Source organism: Nicotiana tabacum, chromosome 16, assembly GCF_000715075.1.
Source record: "Nicotiana tabacum cultivar K326 chromosome 16, ASM71507v2, whole genome shotgun sequence".
In the NCBI taxonomy this organism is placed as follows: Eukaryota; Viridiplantae; Streptophyta; class Magnoliopsida; order Solanales; family Solanaceae; genus Nicotiana; species Nicotiana tabacum.
In genome coordinates this window covers 142946678-142968824 of record NC_134095.1, presented here as the reverse complement: position 1 = coordinate 142968824, position 22147 = coordinate 142946678, and positions in this window count along the sequence as shown.

Genomic DNA, 22147 nt, shown 5'->3' with positions numbered 1-22147 from the left:
ATGGGGATTATCGGCATTCCTCAATTTCCCTAGTATAATATCTTGATCCCCTTCTTCACCTAGAAGTTTATGAAAGTAGGTCTGCCACCTCCTCTTAATCTAGTCATCTCCTATCAAAACTTTGTCGTCATCATCTTTTATGCACCTCACTTGGTTTAGATCCTGAGTTGTCCTCTCTCTCACCTTAGCGAGTCGGAATAACTTCTTCTCCCCGTTTTTGTTCCTCAGTTCCTCATACAGATGAGCAAAAGCTATCGTTTTAGCCTCCGTTACTGCCATCTTCACCTCCTTCCTAGCTACTGTATACCTCTCACTGTTCGCTATCTTCTCCTCCTCGCCAGTGCTTCATACTAACCGCAGGTAAGCCGCCTTCTTTGCTTCCACTTTACCTTGGACAACTATATTCCACCACCAGTCTCTTTTGCGGCCACCGGTGCGTCCCGTAGATATCCCTAACACCTCTCTCGCCGCCTTTTTTATACAATCGGTCATCGTCGACCACTTAGTGTTCGCGTCCCCACTACTTCTCCAATCTCCCATTGCCGATAACCTTCCTTCCAACTCCTGAGCTTTATCCTGAGTTAAGGCGCCCCACCTAATCCTCGGGCGGCCTCGTGCTGACCTCTTCTTCCTCCTTATCATAATACCAATGTCCATCACCAAAAGCCTATGTTGCATTGCAAGGGTCTCACCTAGGATAACCTTGCAGTCCCCGCACAACCTTCTGTCGCATCTCCTGTATGGTACTAGTCCATAAATACCGGGTATTAACTATTGATACCCAATTTTTTCCTATATATTTTACACACACACACACACACACACACACACACACACACACACACACACACACACACACACACACACACACACACACACACACACACATATATATATATATATATATATATATATATATATATATATATATATATATATATATATGCATATATAAGCATGCACAAGGTTTTTATAATTTTTCTATAATTTAAATTGATTTATTTTCTTCCCTTTTATTTATAGATTCCCCAATAATTATTCCCAAAATTATTGTTATGATGATTTATTCATTTAATTTCTATACTTATGCCAAAATATGGCTAATATAGTTTTCATGCATTTTTAAAATTACATTAAGTATTTTTTAAGCTAAATTGCATATAATTGCAAATATTAGCCCTTTTAATGTATAATTATATTTTATATGTGTAAAATTGGCCCCTATATTTTAAAATGATAATTACATATTTCAAATCATTTTGGTATAGAAAATTATTTTCAGAAAATGATTTATTATTTATTATAAATTAAAATAGAGAAAAGTGGCTATTTAAATCATAGCCAGATTTGGATTTCAATTTTAGCCTAATTTGAACCCAGTCCCAGCCCAATTTCCCACCCAATTAACCCGACCCAGGCCCCAATTACTCCTACCTAACCCAAAGCCACATTAAATCCCAACCGTTGATCTAAATGATCAACGACCCTCATTTGCCCTTTCCTTTTCTAACTCTAAACAACCCCCAACCCTAATCACTTTTCCAAACATGTTGCCTTTGAATCCTCTGGTCTTCTCTCTTCTCTCAGCCTAACCCTAGCCTTCTTCAACCACCGCCTCCCTTTCCGGTCATCTCCGACGACCACCTTTCAACCACAAGCCTCCAATGGTCCCCCCATCGCCTTGCTCATCATCTCTGAGGCCTTCAAGGGCCCTAGACCATGCCGATTTGTATCTAGGGTTCGTGGTTTGGTTGTTTACGGCTTCTCCGATGTGATTTTGGGCAAAATCACACCATATATGTTACGATCTTTGAAGTTTAAGCAGGTTCTTCCGTTTCTATTTGGGTTTCCTTTGAAACCCTAACTTTCATTTGTATCTCTCAGATCTGTGCTCTTTTAATGATTTAAGTTTGTTTCTTTCTATGTTTTACACTATTCTCAAACCTCTTTTGAAAATCGTCAACTTTAAGCCGTTTTTACTTTCTTTAAAGTTAGAATTTCTTAGAGTTTCTTCTACACTTGTTTAAACTGGGTTTTCCTTATGTTTGAACTTCTTTCCTTGCATGTCTTGACTGATCCTATATTTTTGCTGCTTTTTAACTCGCCTATGTTAAAAACCCTAATTTTTAGATCTTCTTTGTTTTGGTTCTGTGTGTTAGCATGACTACTCGATTCCTGTTAAGTTCTGTGGTTGCCATGCTTCAAATGGGTTTTACTGAGTCCTTAGCCTACTTATATCACTTCTATATGATTGTATTCATCTTTATTGTTCATCTCTTGCTTCTTTCTATCGATATGGCTGACCTTGCCTGTTTGCTACATCTGATTATTCTTCTCTATTTATATATTGAAATGTATAATCATGACCCTCTCTTGATTTGATTTTGATTTCCTTATTTGATGGTTTGATTGAAAGGTTTTCTTTTAAAACCCTAAGACTCTGCCTCGTCCGTTTAAATTGACTAATCTCGTACCTTATTTGTTGTGGTACTTGGTTCTTACTAAATCATTCCTTAATTGGGGTTTTCTGAACCTAGCTCTAATTGACTACTTTATGCTTGCTGAACCTTGATTCTTTCCTTATTTAGTCATGTACTGATTTTGTTCTTGCCTTATGTGATACTGGTTCTTACCGTTTGATTTGATTCCCTTAACTTAAGGAGTACTTTCCTTGATTTCTCACTGACTGATTCTGAGTTCCTCAATTACCATGCTACTATGATTCTTACCTTATTTTACTACCTATTTTCAACTATAAATACTCTAAGCCTTTCATTAACACAGACACGAACACTTGGTTTCAAAAACTATCTCTCTTACTAAAAAATCTCTGCTCTCCCTTGTGCTATTTGCTACTGTTAAACGGCTGCAAGCCAAAGCTAACCATTTGTGCTCTCTTGTTCTTTCATTCTATTTATTCTCCTCTTCACTGGTATGTCCTAATTTCAATATAAAGTTCCAACAACAACATGCATATACTATTGTTTCAGTTTCTCTTGTTTCTGGTTTGTTTCTATTTGTGGTTCTGTTGTGAAATTTGTGGTTAAAAGTTACCTTATCAGCATGTTATTATGTCTTCCACTTCCTTTAGATTAGTACATTCCCTTATGTGTGCTTCTGAGCATGCCTTACCAATTGTCTCTTACTTATTGTATACTTATCATCTTATATCCCATAGATCCCCAAATCCCTATCACCCCTCTATGTGTTTGTGTTCTTCATGACTGGTTTTGTGACTATGCCAGTGTTAGCTATTTCTGAGCATGTCTAAACCAGTCCTAAGACCTTTGCTGAGTTATGTGTTTGCAGCCAAATGTTCTATGTGTTCCAAACCCCCTTGACCCCTGTGTGACTACTGAATTCAATTGGTTATGTAAACTAGCTGTGTATGATCATATCCTAAGGTGTTTGAACTTTGTTAACTACTCCAATCTCTTTTTCAAACCTCTGTTGCTTTACTGAATTACTTTGTTAAAGTACAGTCTTACTAAAACCTTTTCAACTTGTGTCCTTCACTTCTCATTTTACTCATAGTCAATAAGTTCTGCCCCCTCTAATTTGTGTACTGCCTTGGGATCCTTTTGAGAACCCTCTGAACTCTGGCATACTGAGGCTGGGCTTTCCACACTGCACTTGTTCAATTCTTTCGTTACTAAGTCTCGGTGTAAGCACTGCCCGGGATCCTTGAGATCTTTAGGGAACTTTGATGCACATAGACTCTGATTTTGTCTATGGAACTGAGGCTTATGAGACCATTGGAGGCTTTGGGAAACCTGGGACTAATTGAAGGCTCCCTATAGAGTAGCTTCTTGATTTTATATTTTTACTTATGTAACTCATTCATTGGTCTGTAATGATTTGTAAACAGATATTGGGGTATTTAGTAAAAGGGTGGGTAGATGCATACTTTCTGGGGTAATACGGGTAGAAATCCTGCTCTTAGGACATTATTTTTCAAAGTCTGATTGCTTGCCTAAATAGAAAACATGCTCATAGGTTTGCTCTTTCATCTGATTGCTTTGCCTAATAAAAATCATGCCCATAGGATTTCACTTTTAAGTTGTTTGCTCATCGAGTAGGAACCATGTCCATAAGGTTTTGCATTCTGACATGTTAGAAACCACGTTTATAAGTTCCAAACAGTCATGTCTTAAAATTAGTTTAATAATAGATGTCATGCCTATAGGATTCAATTCCAATTCATGTTATAATGAGTATTTCTGTATGTTGCTGAAAATCGATTAAAATCAGTAATCCACCTAGATATCATGCATATAGGGATCTCTACTCGCAATACTGTTTGATAATCTAATTTAGTCTAATAAATTAACCTCATTATGCCTAGTTCATTTTTAAACTGGTCTTATTCAGTATTAAGTGTTTTCCGAAACAAGTTCTTTCAAACTGCCTCAACTTCATTAGATATCATCCCTATAGGTATTAAAGGAGTGTATTTCAAAATTTGTTTATTTTTGCATTAATACAGACACAAGTATTCTGCATATAGGCAAGCCTTAGGGCGTTTTCAAAATTTCCTTTCTGTGAAACTGCCTCTATCGCTCAATGTTTTTTTATTCTAATAGGCTTTTAAAAGAGTCCCTAGGCAACTACTAGGGTACAACTTCTGAGTATAAAAGGTTTTGTCTGTTTCTGCATATTAGATATCCTACTTTGGGACTTTGACTAATAAACGACCTTAATTATGTTTGAGTCGTGCTGCTTATGTGTTTGTTTGAGGAGGAAACTCTGAGCCTCTTAATTGCTCCCATTATGTGAAAATCTTAAATGTTTTGATTGTCGCATTAGAAGTTTCGCCTTTCTAAAACCTTATGGGTAAGTCTAGAACTACCTATAAGTATAGGTCCTAACTCCCTCCAGGACCATTAAGAAGGGACGGGTAGCAGCACGCAATAGGAATCATTGACCAAACACTCACTTTACATGACCAATAAGGGGATGGGAAGGGTAGACATGGGATATGATGACTACGCGTGGGGTGATCCTATAGGATAACCAACCTAGGACCCCTCTTTACCTGAATCCTCTCTTTATTTAAACCTTTGTTTGTTCAAACCTTTATCCTCCTACTCGAGTTATCCAATGTGCTTTACTTGCAACTTATTTGATTCAATGGAATAATTTGTGAATATAAGTTTGGCCGGAACCCACAGTTGTGGACCAAGAGGGATGCCTAACACCTTACCCTCGAGGTTACTTCGAGCCCTTACCCTAATCTCTGGTAATGTAAACCAACCCAAGAGTTAATCACTCTAGGTGCCCTAACGCACCATAATCCGTTAGGTGGCAACTCTTCAAATACCCAATTCCCAAAAGGAAATGAGTCATTACACCTCGTGAATGTCGAAACCCGTTTTCGCAAGAGAAAAAAGGGGGCACGACAACATGGTGACTCTGCTAGGGATATTTTTTGGCTCTTACCATAACGAACTTATCTTTTACAAATTAGTCCAAGCATGCTTTATCCCGTTCCCTTCTCCCGTATTTGAATTTAATTGCCTATTTTAAGCATTTATGTTTCTTTTATTCATGAAACCAACTTGTCTCTTTGTTTTCCTTTTTCTGTAACTGCCTTTTCAATTATTTAAATATTGTATTTATTTTTCCTACTTGAAAATACCTGACTACATGTTATTAATTGCTGCATAGATCATGCTCCGCATCATATTCCACTCGTGCGCCTCAAATCCTATAGCAACGCTTTAATGAGTGGTTGCGTTCTTCCTATTTACTACCCTTAAATTCGGAAAGTCTTATTTGCAGTAAAACCAATCGATCAGTGGTGCAGTCGACGGTTCCGTGCCTTCCCCCTCAAGTTGTCCGCTTGAGGGTACCAGCCTAAAACCCCATAGAAACCTTACTTTATTTAAATTGTGCATGCATCATGGTCAAACCTAGTCAGATCAGTTATTGTCCACATAATGATCCTTTAAGATAAGCCTTATCCAAAGTCCATCGGGTTTTTCATAATCCCAATGGACGCAACCACATTTTCTGCATTAATTTGGAGAACTAAATGCTGATATACTGATCATAAATATATAAATAGTAGAGTTCGGCGGGGGTAAGGTCCAACCCTTTTGTTTTGCAGAAAATGAGGCACGAGATCCCCAAAATCGGTATGGTTAGCAGCATCCCTTCATTGCTGCTAGACTGGTGGGAGGATATTCCCTCAAGTGACAAGAAGCATGTGAAAAAGTACCTGTGTAACTTGTCTTCCCTGCTAGATATTGAACCAAACAACAAATTGATCGAGGCTGCCACCCTATTCTGGGATAGTGAAAGAGCTGTATTCCGTTTCGGCGACATAGAGATGACATCGCTTCTAGAGGAAATAGGAGGACTTGCAGTGTTAGATTGGGACAGTCCTGGGCTTTTGGTGCCAAAAAACCATATGGGTAGGGGATTTTTGAAGATTATGGGGCTGAAAAGAATGTCGACCTAGTGTGCTTAAAGGATTCCAACATACCTTTCGAATATCTGTACGAGAGGTATGGCTATAGCAAGTCTTTCCGCACTTACCATGATGAGATCGTCCTCACCTCACTGGGTCACATCCACCGCAGAATGTTCATGTTCATTATATACTTCCTAGGGCTAATAGTATTCCTAATGAAAAAGGGAAGAATCCACACTAGGTTGGCCATGGTCGCCAAAACTTTGATAGAAGGGATTAATGGGCAGACATATACCATAGTCCCCATGATCATAGCTGATATCTACAGAGCCCTGGAGCGCTGTCAGAGAGGGGTCAAGCATTTCGAGGGTTGTAGTTTATTGCTGCAGCTATGGTTGTTGGAGTCTCCAAAAGGGTCGCTACCGTCAAGAATTTCCGTGAAGGGCTTGGAACGATCACATTGCTTTCCATCACCCTAAGCAGATGACCTACATTCCGGACAGATTTGCTCAACCGAAAAATGCCATTGAATGGGTAGAGTTATTCGACAATCTGACTGAGGGACAGGTGTAGTGGATGGTTGAATGGTTTCCAATAGACGAGTTTATTATTACGTCTAGGGATGCTCCACACTTGGTGTTGATCGGGTTGAGAGGAATATATCTGTATGTCCCTATGCGAGTTATGAGGCAAGTAGGTAGGAAACAGGTTGTACCAAGGGTCGTCAAGATGAGTCATTTCAGGGCGGATTTCCAAGACGACGATGTACCTTACAAGTGCCATGCTTAGCACATGTGGCACTGCAAAATCATTGTGGAGAAAAGCACCATTAAGCCAAACAGATATCATGCGGGGTGCAAACCTCTCTACCCTGCATGGTTGGAGGACAATTTGAAAGGAACGGTGACACTGGGGACTGGTCGAGGGAACAAAATCATAGACGAGGAAGCTGAAGCCCAAGTCAAATACAACAGGCTGCGCAAAAGGGTCCACGACTCTAAGAATGAGCATCGGGAAATACATGAGAGGAACATGAGGTTGATTGAGGAATGGAAAGAGATGGCAGTCACTTCCAACAGGAAACTGGAATATCTGGAGCGAGGAATAGTGGAGCTAGAGGGAAAAGTCATAAAAAGGATTGAAAACTGCCAGAATGCTGAGGGAGCCGAGGGAGAACATCTGGCCCTAGCCTACTTTCTGCTGGGACTGCGTGAGCTGGGAGATCTGTTTGATGGAGTCCAGAAGATCGAATCTGGGGAGGGTCCTTCTGGGACCTAATAGATTAGATTTACTTGTTTTTCTTAAAATGTAATAAGGCCAAGTGCCAGTAGCACCTTATTTTATTATTACGTTAGTGTTGTTTTTGGATTCGTCTACTTTTATGTTATGAAATGAAGCATTTATTAGCATTTGAAGTTCTCCAAATTTATTTGTTGCTAGGCTTATATCGGGCACAACGAGGATCCCAAATTAGGATACGAGTTTATAATTCGCAATATGTGTTTAAACACTACAAACATTTCAGAATCCTCACTAACTTGTTACCTTTTTGTTTTTGTTTATTTTTATTATTATTCCCATCCCCTTAGGTTGGTTCATCCATACTGGCCTCATCAACATATCATACCAGATCTAGAGGCCCTCCACCTCCTCCTCCTCCAAGCAACACAAAAAGCAGAGGGAAAGAAAAGATGTATGACTTAAGTGGAATATGAAAGGAAAATGGTGAGAACGCAGAGACTTCCGACGGCCGCAGTACTCCGGCTTTGAATGACCTGGTTTTGAGACTAGAACAAAAGATACTAGAACTGCAAGGAGAACTTGAGTAGGTCCGCAATTTGGCAAATTTTTTCACTCACCCTCAATGTCCCTGATATCCACCAACAGAACATAAAGAACTCAACACCTCCTCAGAACACACAGAACCAACAACCACAAAATCCCACCGTACCAAATCAATACGCAACACTACCACAAAATATCAATCCATTGCCAATACCAACTCCACCACAACATCATCATCAACCAATCACATACCCACCAACCACCACTAACCACACTCCCCAAAATACACCACCACTCATTCCTGATCCACAAAACTCCACCAATGGCTATCACTATACCCAAGTCCCTAGAACCCATCAGAGCAACCCCATATACGTGGAAACCATACCACATTCTACCCAACCAACCTCATATGCACCGGAACCCTCTGAAAAGGACCTGCTCATTAAGAACATGACCGAAGAACTCAAGAAGTTAACAAGCCACGTTCAAGGTGTTGAATGCAATAGAGGAATAGAAGGTTTGAACTATGAATATCTATGCATACAGCCCGATTTGGAATTGCCAGAAGGTTACAAACCTCCCAAGTTCGAAATATTTGATGGTACAGATGATCCCGGGGTTCACCTAAGGACTTACTGTGAAAAGCTTGTCGGGGTCGAGAAAGATGAAAATATCCGAATGAAGCTCTTTATGAGGAGCCTTACTGGGGATACTTTGTCTTGGTATATCAGCCAGAATCCCAAGAAATGGTCCAATTGGATAAGCATGGCATCATATTTCATGGACGGGTTCAAGTTCAACACAAAAAATGCACATGATGTCTTCTACATTCAGAATCTCAAGAAGAAACCTACTGAGACTTTCCGCGAATGTGCTACTCGTTGGAGGTTGGAAGCCGCCAAGGTCAGGACCGCTTTGGATGAAGAACGATGAATAAATTCTTCATCAAAGCACAAGATCCACAATATTATGAGAGACTGCTGGTCATCGAAAATCACAAATTCTCTAATATTATCAAGCTCGGGGAAAGGATCGAGGAAGGAATCAAAAGCGGAATGGTAACGAATTTTGAGGCATTGCAAGCCACGAATAAGCCACTCCAATCAGGTGACATATCAAATAAGAAAGGGGTTGTAACAATAATGGTGGCTCAGGGCCTAAAATCTCCATTTGTATACCAAACACCTCCACCCACCTATCAAATACCTCCACTCACATATCAAACACCTTCACGCACATATCAAGCATTGCCACCTACATATCAACCTTCATCTCCCAGTATTCCCAACTAGCCGTTGTCCATCATACCTACAATTCCTAACTATCCCACTTTCAATTACCACCAACTCGCCAAAATTATCCAAGACCAAGATCCAACATCGACCGCAAGCCACCCAGACAATACACCGACATTGTTGAGCCCATCAAACAATTGTATGAAAGGTTAAAGGCTGCAAGTTAAATCACTCATATTCCCGTTGTGGCACTAGAAAATCCATCCCAATAGGTCAATCCAAACAAAACCTGTGCATACCACTCCAGTATGAAAGGGCACACCATCGTTGAGTGCCGAACATTGAAGGATAAGATCCAGACACTCATTGACAACAAGGTCATACAAGCAAAGGAAGCCGCACCTAATGTTCGCAACATTCCCCTCCCTAATCACAGAGATGATGGCGTACATGTTATATAAACAAATGAGGAATGGGACCTTGAGGGGTAAATCGAGCTTATCCGAAAAGGTGATGATTTTAAGGTTGCAGTTACACTTACTCCTATCGTGGTTCAGACTCAGGCGCCTATTGATGTTAAGGTAACTGCATCAGTTCCATTCGAGGTTGAAGTAGCTCCGCCCACAGCCACCTCCACTCCATTTGAAGTAGAAGCGATCATACCTTTTATTGATGAATGTAAAGGCTTTTGATGGATCCTAGAGGGCCACGATCGGGGAAATCAACCTTTGCTTGCAGATGGGGCAACTTGATTCGACGTTGAATTCCAAGTGCTTGACATACTAGCCTCATATAATCTCTTGTTGGGCCACCCATGGATCCATGCTGCTGGAGTTGTGCCCTCCATACTACACCAAGCCGTAAAATTCGAATGGAACCATCAGGAGGTAATCATTCATAGAGATAGGAGTAACCCTATCTACACTAGTCAAACCATCCCGACCATTAGACATAAAAGAAGGCTAGAAGGGGAAATCTATCATTACATTGAACGGGTCAATGCCATCAAGAAGGATAAGTGGCGGAGTAACAAAATATAAATCATACTAGCATGGTCCGGTTATGAACCCGACAAAGGATTGGGAAAGTACCTCCAAGGTATCACTAAGCCGATACGGCTGAAAAATCATGGTACCACCTTTGGGCTCGGATATTAGTATACATGGCAAGAGTACAGGGAGTGTTCGCCTCCATGGCGTGGACTATATTACCCTCTTGAGCAGCCAGTACTACATCTGGAACAAGCTTTCCATCAGGAGGACACAATATGGGGAACTGCAAAAGAAGAAGCACTAGCTGGGCTGAAGGGTCTGTTCTTGGAGGACGAGGACATGGATTGTAGTGTCATAATTGAGGAGGAAGAGGAAGAAGTCCTCATCATTCAGACTGTGGCAAAGGGAGCTGTTCTCAGAAACTGGACCGCCACACCATCCCGAGCCCGTCGAGTCCCTGGGTAGCTTGGCAGAATTTATAGTTGTTCTAGGCATTTAAATTTTTTCAGCAATTTTGTTTTAAGATTTCTTAGTTTCAAAATAAATGCTCGATCCACCGAGCCAAGCTTTGTTTGAACAATTTTCTCAGTTTTAATCAAACGCATTTATCCTTTATCATTATTCATTACTATTTTTATACTTTTCCCCTTCTGCAGTGTTATTATTACTTTTCCTGACAAACTAGTGACTGTGACATGTAATGAGGCAATGCAACATGAGAATAGTTACTCAGAGGAAGAAGATGAGATACCCGAGGAAATTGTTAGAGAAGTTGAGAATTTTGAGAACAAGCCTAAATCAAACTTGGACGAAATAGAAGCAGTAAATTTGGGAGACTCCGAGACCATCAAAAAGACCCGTATCAGCATTCACTTGTTGCCAATAGAGAAGGAGGAATACATCCATTTTCTAAAGTAATATGAGGATATCTTCGCATGGTCATATGACAATATGACTGGTTTAAGCACATCTGTAGTAGCTCATAAGTGGCCAACCAATCCCATGTGCCTGCCAGTTAAGCAAAAACTCAGGAAATTCAAACCAGACATGAGTTTGAAAATAAAGGATGAAGTTACCAAGCAGATCAAAGCCAAGGTTCTCAGGATGGTTGAGTATCCAACATGGTCAGCTAACATTGTGCCAGTTTCGAAGAAAGACGGGAAGGTCCGAGTATGTGTTGATTATCGAGATTTAAACAGAGTTAGTAACAAAGACGACTTCCTACTGCCAAATATACATATCCTGATCGATAACTGCACCAAGCATGAACTCCAATCCTTTGTAGATTGCTTCGCAGGTTATCACCAGATCTGGATGGATGAATAAGAAGATGCCAAAAAGATAGCTTTTATTACACCTTGAGGTGTATACTGTTACAAGATAATGCCATTTGGTCTAAAGAATATTGGGGCTACTTACATGAGGGCCATGACAACCATCTTCTATGATATGGTACACAAGGAAATAGAGGTATATATGGACGACGTCATTATCAAATCCAAGAGGGTCGCAGATCACATAGTAGACCTAAGGAAATTCTTCGATAGGCTCAGGAGGTATAATTTGAAGTTAAACCCTGCAAAGTGTGCATTCAGGGTTCCCGCAGGAAGGTTATTGGGATTCATTGTCAGTCGCCAAGGGATCGAGCTAGATTCGACTAAAGTCAAAGCTATTCAGGAGTTACCACCACCTAAAAACAAGAAGGACGTGATGAGCTTCCTAGGACGGCTCAACTACATCAGTCGATTCATATCACAGTCCATAGTAATATGTGAACCCATCTTCAAGATGCTGAGGAAAGATGCCGGGACAAGTTGGACCGAGGATTGTCAGAAAGCTTTTGACAAGATCAAGGAATACCTGTCCGCACCGCCAGTTTTGGTCTCGCCAGAACCAGGACGACCTTTGCTACTTTATTTATCCGTGTTAGATGGAGTCTTCGAATGTGTTCTGGGACAACATGATGAGACAGGAAGAAAGGAGCAAGCCATATATTACATAAGTAAGAAATTCACCCCTTATGAAGCACGATATTCTCTGCTTGAACGCACTTGTTGTGCTTTGACCTGGACAGCCCAGAAATTGAGGCATTATTTCTGTGCCTACACTAATACCTCATATCCAGGATGGATCCCCTGAAGTACATATTTCAGAAGCCCATGCCTACTGGGAAGTTAGCTAAATGGCAGATACTACTGAGTGAGTTCGATATTATCTATATAACTCAAAAGGCAATCAAAGGACAAGCATTGGCAGATCACCTCATTGAAAATCCGGTGGGAGGAGAATACGAACCCTTGAAAATGTATTTCCCTGATGAAGAAGTATCATTCGTAGGAGAAGATATTACTGAGGCATATGACGGTTGGAGGATGTTCTTTGACGGAGCCGCAAATTTTAAAGGAGTAGGCATTGGAGCAGTTTTGGTGTCATAAGGGTCAGCATTATCCCATATCTGCTAAACTCAGATTTCCATGCACTAACAACATGGCAGAGTACGAAGCCTGTATACTAGGGCTCAACATGGCAGTCGACATAAACATTCAGGAGTTGCTGGTAATCGGTGATTTAGATTTGCTTGTGTACCAAGTACAAGAAGAGTGGGCCTTCAAGAATTCTAAGATATTGTCATATCTGTACTATGTGCAGGAATTGAAAAGGAGGTTCACGAAGATAGAATTCTGACATGTGCCTAGAATTCAGAATGAGTTTGCCAATGCATTAGCCACTTTATCATCCATGATACAGCATCCAGATAAGAACTATATTGATCCCATTCCGGTGAGGATCCATAATCAGCCGGCATATTGTGCCCATGTCAAGAAAGAAGCAGATGGAAAGTCTTGGTTCCATGACATCAAGGAGTACTTATCAAAAGGAGAATACCCGGAGCATGCAAATCACATGCAGAAATGCACGCTCTGAAGATTGTCAAATCACTTCTTCCACAACGGAGGGAACTTATACAGAAAAACTCCGGATTTGGGTTTGATAAGGTGTGTTGATGCAAAGGAAGCTTCTAAGCTACTTGAGGATGTGCATGTTGGGACATGTGGTCCACATAAGAATGGTTTTGTTCTGGCCAAGAAGATACTCAGGGCAGGTTACTTTTGGATGACCATGGAGACGGATTGTATTCAGTATGTCCGCAAATGCTTTCAGTGTCAAGTGCATGTTGACATGATAAAAGTGCCACCAAATGAGCTTAACACAACAAGCTCGCCACGGCCATTCGCCGCCTGGGGAATGGATGTTATTGGTCCAATTGAGCCCACCACTTCAAACGAACATCGGTTTATTCTAGTAGCCATTGATTACTTCACAAAATGGGTAGAGGCTGCATCTTACAAAGTTGTAACCAAGAAAGTTGTCACAAATTTTGTCAAGGATCATATTGTCTGCCGATTCGAAGTTCCTGAGTCCATTATTACTGATAATGCCGCCAACCTCAATAGTGATCTGATGAAGGCTGTATGTGAAACTTTCAAAATCAAGAACAAGAATTCCACCGCCTATAGACCTTAGATGAATGGAGTCGTAGAAGCCGCCAACAAAAACATTAAGAAGATACTAAGGAAAATGGTAGAAAATCACAAGCAGTGGCATGAGAAGTTACCCTTTAATTTGTTAGGGTACCGCACCACAGTTCACACATCAACCGGGGCAACCACCTACATGTTGGTTTGTGGTACCGAGACTGTCATCCCAGCCGAGGTAGAGATTCCTTCTTTAAGAATCATACAGAAAGCTGAGCTCAACGATGCAGAATGGATAAGGAGCCGCTATGAACAATTGGCCCTTATCGATGTAAAGAGGATGAACGCAGTATGTCATGGCCAACTTTATCAGAACAGAATGTCCAGAGCTTTCAACAAAAGGGTCAAACCAAGACAATTCGCTCCAGGGTAGCTGGTATTGAAGAAGATCTTCCCACACCAAGATAAAACCAAAGGGAAATTCTCTCCCAACTGGCAAGGCCCGTATTTGGTTCACAGAGTAATAGGAGGAACACTCATACTTGCAAAGATGGATGGAGAGATCTGGCCAAAACCAATTAATTCAGATGCAGTCAAGAGATATTATGCCTAGATTATTTCACCTTTCTTTTTTGATATAATTGAACTATGCTTGACCTGATTCCCATTTAAGAGGGGATACGTAGGTAGCCTTATAGGTTCGGTCATATCATAATAAAATTTTTATTTCCCCCCAAATTAGAAATTGGGACAGAATTTTGAGGAGGGTCCTCAAAATTTTGGAGCAAGTCCAGCCAGCACCATCACATGCCAAGAAGTTAGTCATCAGTCAAGAACTGTGGCAGAATTTTAAGAAGGATTATCAAAATTCTGAGAAGATTCAGCAGGGTTCGCCATCCACAAACAGTTAAAAATCATCTACCAAACCGGGGCAGAATTTTGGGGAGGACCCTCAAAATTCCTATATAAGAGAGTTGCAATGCCTTTGAAATGTGTCATGGTCGCTAGTTCATCAAAAACTACTTGATATATCAATACGCTTCCAAAACGATTCTATTTTATCAATGAATGCATATTTTTCGAAAATTCTATTTTTCATAACAATCAGGTGCTACCTAGGGGAACTTGAAGGGGGGCTTCCAAAGCGGAGCAGAGCAAGGCCGGCAGACAAAGCAAGAACCAACCTCCCCTCATTAAACTTATGATTTTTATTTGAACGCAGGCACATTTGACGTAACGGTAGCATTCGCGAAACATGCACACACAAAGCAAATTCACCATCTATCCGGCCATCAGACATTGAATATATCCTAACTAAGACTTACTCTACCCTCATTTGCTATTCTCTCTTTACTGAGTCTAATTTCTGACTCTGCATTTGCATGAGTCTAATCCTCGACTCCATATTTGTATGAGTCTAATCTCTTACTCCACATTTGCATGAGACTAAGCTTTGTATCCAATCTTGCATGAGTCTAATCCCAGACTCCATATTTGCATAAGGCTAAGCACTGCCTTCTCTCTGCATGGAACTAAGCCCTGTCCCGAATCTTGCATGAGGTTAAGCTCTACCTCCATATTTGCATAAGGCTAAGCACTGCCTTCTCCTTGCATGAGGTTAAGCTCTACCTCCATACTTGCATAAGGCTAAGCACTGCCTTCTCTTTGCATGAGACTAAGCCTTGTATCCAATCTTGCATGAGTATAATCCCTGACTCCATATATGTATAAGGCTAAGCATTGCCTTCCATTTGCATGGGACTAAGCCCTGTCCCGAATCTTGCATGAGGTTAAGCTATACCTCCATATTTGCATAAGGCTAAGCACTGTCTTATCCTTGCATAAGACTAAGCTCTGTCTCCAACTTGCATGAGTCTACTCCCTGACTCCACATTTGCATGAGTCTAATCTCGGACTTCATATTTGTATAAGGCTAACCCCTACCTCATCTAATCTCTGACTCCACGTTTGTATAAGTCTAATCCTTGACTCCATAGTTGCATGAGTCTAATTCCGGACTCCATATTTGCATAAGGCTAATCCTTGCCTCCCCATTTGCATAAGGCTAATCCTTGCCTCCCCCACTTGCACAGGACTAAGCATTGTCCCTTCTTTGCACAAATATCGCTCTATTTTTACTACTATCTACTTGCTTTTCAATCGGACTAAGATCTGCCCTCCACTTCGCAAGAGTAAGCCTTGTCTTGTTACATCATATTATTGCATATCATAGGCTGAAATATCGCCAATTTGTCCAAAGGCGTCATAGTCTAAAGGCACCATCCTCATAGCCGAAAGATACTATGCCATAGCCTGAGGATCTCTCAAATTTGCATATCATTATTCAAAGCGTCATGGTTCGGAGGCACCATTTTCATGGCCCGAGAACACCATTTCATGGCCTGCGAATCCCTCACTAAATAATTCATGGCCGAGGACGTTATGGTCCAAGGACGTCATCTTTAATCGTCTGAAGACAACCTTCATGATCTAAAGGGAATTTGCATGATGTTTAAATTTTCGCAAATACGTTTGTAGCATCTTTTATCTGCAGGTAACCAACAAGCAACTGTTATCCTAGCAGGAGTGATCTCACTCCAATTACCTCCAACTGTCCCGAGCCTTAACCGCTCATCATAGCCGCTTCCACATTTCGTGTCCTTTCTTGTAGTAGTTTCATCGGCATACTCCGCAGGTGAATCCAGAACTACACATGGCCTGATTCCTGTAAAACTAGGGATATGTAGGCAACTCGAAAACTAGAGTTTGGTTTCCGTCTTTCGAAACATCCCATCCGCTCAAAATTGGCCATCATTTCTTTACTCGAAAACTCTTTCATCCTTCCCGGGTAAAGAGGGGCAACTGTTGATACCCAATTTTTCTGTATATATTTTAAATATGCTTAAATACCTTTAAAATAGCATATATAAGCATGCACAAGGCTTTTATAATTTTTCCCATAATTTTAAGGATTTAAATTGATTTATTTTCTCCCTTTTTAATCACAAAATCCCCAATAATTATTCCTAAATTTTTTTTTATGATGATTTATTTATTTAGTTTCTATATGTATTCCAAAATATGGCTAATATATTTTTCATGCATTTTTATAATTATATTTAGTATTTTTTAAGCTAAATTGCATTTAATTGCAAATATTAGCCCTTTTAATGTATAATTATATTTTATATATGTAAAATTGGCCCCTATATTTTTAAAATGATAATTACACATTTTAAATCATTTTGGTAAAGAAAATTATTTTTAGAAAACTATTTATTATTTATTATTAATTAAAATAAGGAAAAGTGGTTATTTAAATCATAGCCAGATTTGGATTTCAATTCTAGCCTAATTTGAACCCAATCCCAGCCCAATTTCCTACCCAATTAACCCGACCCAGGCCCCAATTACTCCTACACGACCCAAAGCCACATTAAATCCTGGTCGTTGGTCTAAAAGATCAACGACCCTCATTTGTCCTTTACTTTTTAACTCTAAACAACCCCCAATCGTAATCACTTTTCCAAATACGCCGCCTTTGAATCCTCTGGTTTTCTCTCTTCTCTCAACCTAACTCTAGCCTTCTTCAACCACTGCCTCCCTCTCCGGTCATCTCCGGCAACCACCTTTCAACCACAAGCCTCCAATGGTCCCTCCATCGCCTTGCTCATCATCTTTGAGGCCTTCAAGGGCTCTGGGCTATGCCGATTTGTATTTAGGGTTCCTGGTTTGATTGTTTACGGCTTCTTCGATGTGATTTAGGTCAAAATCACACCATATATATTACGATCTTTAAAGTTTAAGCAGGTTCTTCTGTTTCTATTTGGGTTTACTTTGAAACCCTAACTTCCTTTTGTATCTCTCAGATCTGTGCTCTTTTAATGATTTAAGTCTGTTTTTTTCTATGTTTTACACTATTCTCAAACCTCTTTTGAAAATCATCAACTTTAAGTCGTTTTTACTTTCTTTAAAGTTAGGGTTTCTCAGAGTTTCTTCTACACTTGTTTAAACTGGTTTTTCTTTATGTTTGAACCTCTTTCCTTGCTTGTCTTGACTGATTCTATGTTCTTGCTGCTTTTTAACTCGCCTATGTTAAAAGCTCTAATTTTTAGATCTTCTTTATTTTGGTTCTGTGTGTTAGCATGACTACTCGATTCCCGTTAAGTTCTGTGTTTACCATGCTTCAAATGGGTTTTACTGAGTCCTTAGCCTGCTTATATCACTTATGTATGATTGTATTCATCTTGATTGTTCATCTTTTGCTTCTTTCTGTCGTTATGGCTGACCTTGCATGTTTGCTACGTTTGTTTATTCTTCTCTATTTATATATTGAAGTGTAGAATCATGACCATCTCTTGATTTGATTCTGATTTCCTTATTTGATGGTTTGATTGAAAGGTTTTCCTTTAAAACCCTAAGACTCTGCCTTGTCTATTTAAATTGACTGATCCCCTACCTTATTTGTTGTGGTACTTGGTTCTTACTGAATCATTCCTTAATTGGTGTTTTCTGAACCTAGCTCTAATTGACTACTCTATGCCTAATGAACCTTGATTCTTTCCTTATTTAGTCATGTACTGATTTTTTTCTTGCCTTATGTGATACTGGTTCTTACCGTTTGATTTGATTCCCTTAACTTAAGGAGTACTTGCCTTGATTTCTGACTGACTAATTCTGAGTTCCTCAATTACCATGCTACTAAGATTCTTACCTTATTTTACTACCTATTTTCAACTATAAATACTCTAAGCCTTTCATTAACACAGACACAGACACTTGGTTTCAAAAACTATTTGTCTTACTAAAAAATCTTTGCTCTCTCTTGTGCTATTTGCTACTGTTAGCCGGCTGCAAGCCAAGGCTAACCATTTGTGCTCTCTTGTTTTTTCATTCTGTTTATTCTCCTCTTCACTTGTATGTCCTAATTTCAATTTAAAGTTCCAACAACAACATGCTTATACTATTATTTCAGTTTCTCTTGTTTCTGGTCTACTTCTATTTGTGGTTCTATTGTGAAATTTGTAGTTAAACGTTACCTTATCAGCATGTTATTATGTCTTCCCCTTCCTTTAGATTAGTACATTCCCTTATGTGTGCTTATAAGCATGCCTTACCAAGTGTCTCTTACTTATTATATACTTACCATCTTATATCCCATAGATCCCCAAATCCCTATCACCCATCTATGTGTTTGTGTTCTTCATGACTGGTTTTGTGACTATGCCAGTGTTAGCTATTTTTGAGCATGTCTAAACCAGTCCTAAGACCTTTGTTGGGTTATGTGTTTGCAGCCAAATGTTCTATGTGTCCCAAACCCCCTTGACCCTTGTGTGACTACTGAATTCAATTGGTTCTGTGAACTAGATGTCTATGATCCTATCCTAAGATGTTTGAACTTTGTTAACTACTCCAATCTTTTTTTCAAACAACCTCTGTTGCTTTACTGAATTACTTTGTTAAAGTACAGTCTTACTAAAACCTTTTCTACTTGTGTCCTTCACTTCTCATTTTACTCTTAGTCAATAAGTTCTGCCTCCTCTAGTATGTGTACTGCCTTGGGATCCTTTTGAGAACCCTCTGAACTCTGGCATACTGAGGCTGGCCTTTCTGCACTGCACTTGTTCTATTCTTTGCTTACTAAGTCTAGGTGTAAGCACAGCCCGGGATCCTTGAGATCCTTAGGGAACTTTGATGCACATGGACTCTGATTTTGTCTATGGAACTGAGGCTTATGAGACCATTGGAGGCTTTGGGAAACCTGGGCCTAATTGAAGGCTCCCTGTAGAATAGCTTCTTGATTTTATATTTTTACTTATGTAATTCATTCATTGGCTTGTAATGATTTGTAAACAGATATTGGGGTCTTTAGTAAAAGGGTGGGTAGATGCATACTTTCTGGGGTAATACAGGTAGAAATCCTGCTCTTAGGACATTATTTTTCAAAGTCTGATTGCTTGCCTAAATAGAAAACATGCTCATAGGTTTGCTTTTTCATCTGATTGCTTTGCCTAATAAAAAGCATGCCCATAGGATTTCACTTTTAAGTTGTTTTCTCATCGAGTAGGAACCATGTTCATAAGGTTTTGCATTCTAACATGTTATAAACCATGTTTATAAGTTCCAAATAGTCATGTCTTATAATCAGTTTAATAATAGATGTCATGCCTATAGAATTCAATTCCAATTCATGTTATAATGAGTATTTCTGTATGTTGTTGCAAATCGATTAAAATCAGTAATCCGCCTAGATATCATGCCTATAGGGATCTCTACTCGCAATACTGTTTGATAATCTAATTTAGTCTAATAAATCAACCTCATTATGCCTAGTTCATTTTTAAACAGGTCATATTCAGTATTAAGCGTTTTTCGAAACAAGTTCTTTCAAACTACCTCAACTTCATTAGATATCATGCATATAGGTATTAAAGGAGTCTATTTCAAAATTTGTTTGTATCTGCATTAATACAGACACCAGTATTCTGCATATAGGCAAGTCTTAGGGCATTTTCAAAATTGCCTTTCTCTAAAACTGCCTCTATCGCTCAATGTTTTCTGATTCTAACAGGCTTTTAAAAGAGTCCCTAGGCAACTACTAGGGTACAACTTCTGAGTATAAAAAGTTTTGTCTGTTTTTGCATATTAGATATCCTGCGTTAGGACATTGACTAAGAAAAAATCTTAACTGTGTCTGAGTCGTGCTGCTTGTGTGTTTGTTTGAGGAGGAAACTCTGAGTCTCTTAATTTCTCCCATTATGTGAAAGTCCTAAATGTTTTGATTGCTGCCTTAGAATTTTCGCCTTTCTAAAACCTTATGGGTACGTCTAGAACTACCTATAGGTATAGGTCCTAACTCCCTCCAGAACCATTAAGAAGGGAACGGTAGCAGCACGCAATAGGAATCATTGACCAAACACTCGCTTTGCATGACCAATAAGGGGATGAGAAGGGTAGACATGGGATATGATGACTACGCGTTAATGTCACGTGTAGCCCCTCATTGAGGAGTGTTTACCGGACATTGTATGGAGTGATCCTATAGGATAACCAACCTAGGACCCCTCTTTACCCGAATCCTCTTTTTATTTAAACCTTTGTTTGTTCAAACCTTTATCCTACTAATCGAATTATCCAATGTGCTTTACTTGCAACTTATTTGATTCAATGGACTAATTTTTGAATATAAGTTTGGTCGGGACCTACAGTTGTGGACCAAGAGGGGTTCCTAACACCTTCCCCTCGAGGTTACTTCGAGCCCTTACCCTAATCTCTGGTAATGCAAACCAACCCAAGAGTTAATCGCTCTAGGTGCCCTAACGCACCATAATCTGTTAGGTGGCGATTCTTCAAATACCCAATTCCCAAAAAGAAATGAGTCATTACACCTCGTGAATGTCGAAACTCACTTTCGCAAGAGAAAAAAGGGGGCGCGACATTAACTCTTGGCCTGTATTTTGTCCCAAATCGACAACCTTCAACGAAACTTATTTTCTTTAATTCGTGTACCCTTTCCTTCATGTCACTTACTTATTGCTTGTTATAAATAGAATAAATATGTTAACCTCTAGATAATCTCATTCACGAGTCTACGTCAATTAACTGAAGATGAAATTTTAATATATGAAAGACGTGAGATGTAACAAAATTTCACTATCGTACACTTTGACTTAACTCGAATAACCTTTTAGCAATAGCATTATTTGTTAGATTAGTTAGTGTATGATGGGAGTATTTGAGAAGAGGTTATTTTGTCCCTTATTGGAAAAAGAAAGAAAGGAAGAAGTGTTTAAAAGTACTTCTTTGTCTTATATAATTTTAATATTTTTAAGAATGTTTTGAAGAAAAATTAGAATTTGACTATATTATTAAAAGTCAAGAATGGGCACTTGGGCAATTGGGCTTCAGGCCAATTAAGTAGCCTAAAATTAATATTTAGTCATCTATTATTTTATTAATTAATTAATTAAAAACGTTCTTAATTAAATTTCAAAAAATATTTTTTAACGGTTTTTGTTTTAAATTCAAAAAAGGTGACTATTGGTTTTAAAATCTGCCTCTTATGAAGAGATGAGTCTGTTAATTCCAACAGACTCCTACAATAACAACAACAACCACAATAAAAAATTCAGTTTAGTTCCATAAGTGGGGTATGGGGAGGGTGGAGTGTATGTAGACGTACTGGCCTTAATAGAGTTAAAAATGAGAGCTTACCTGATGACTTACTGGCCTGAATAGAAC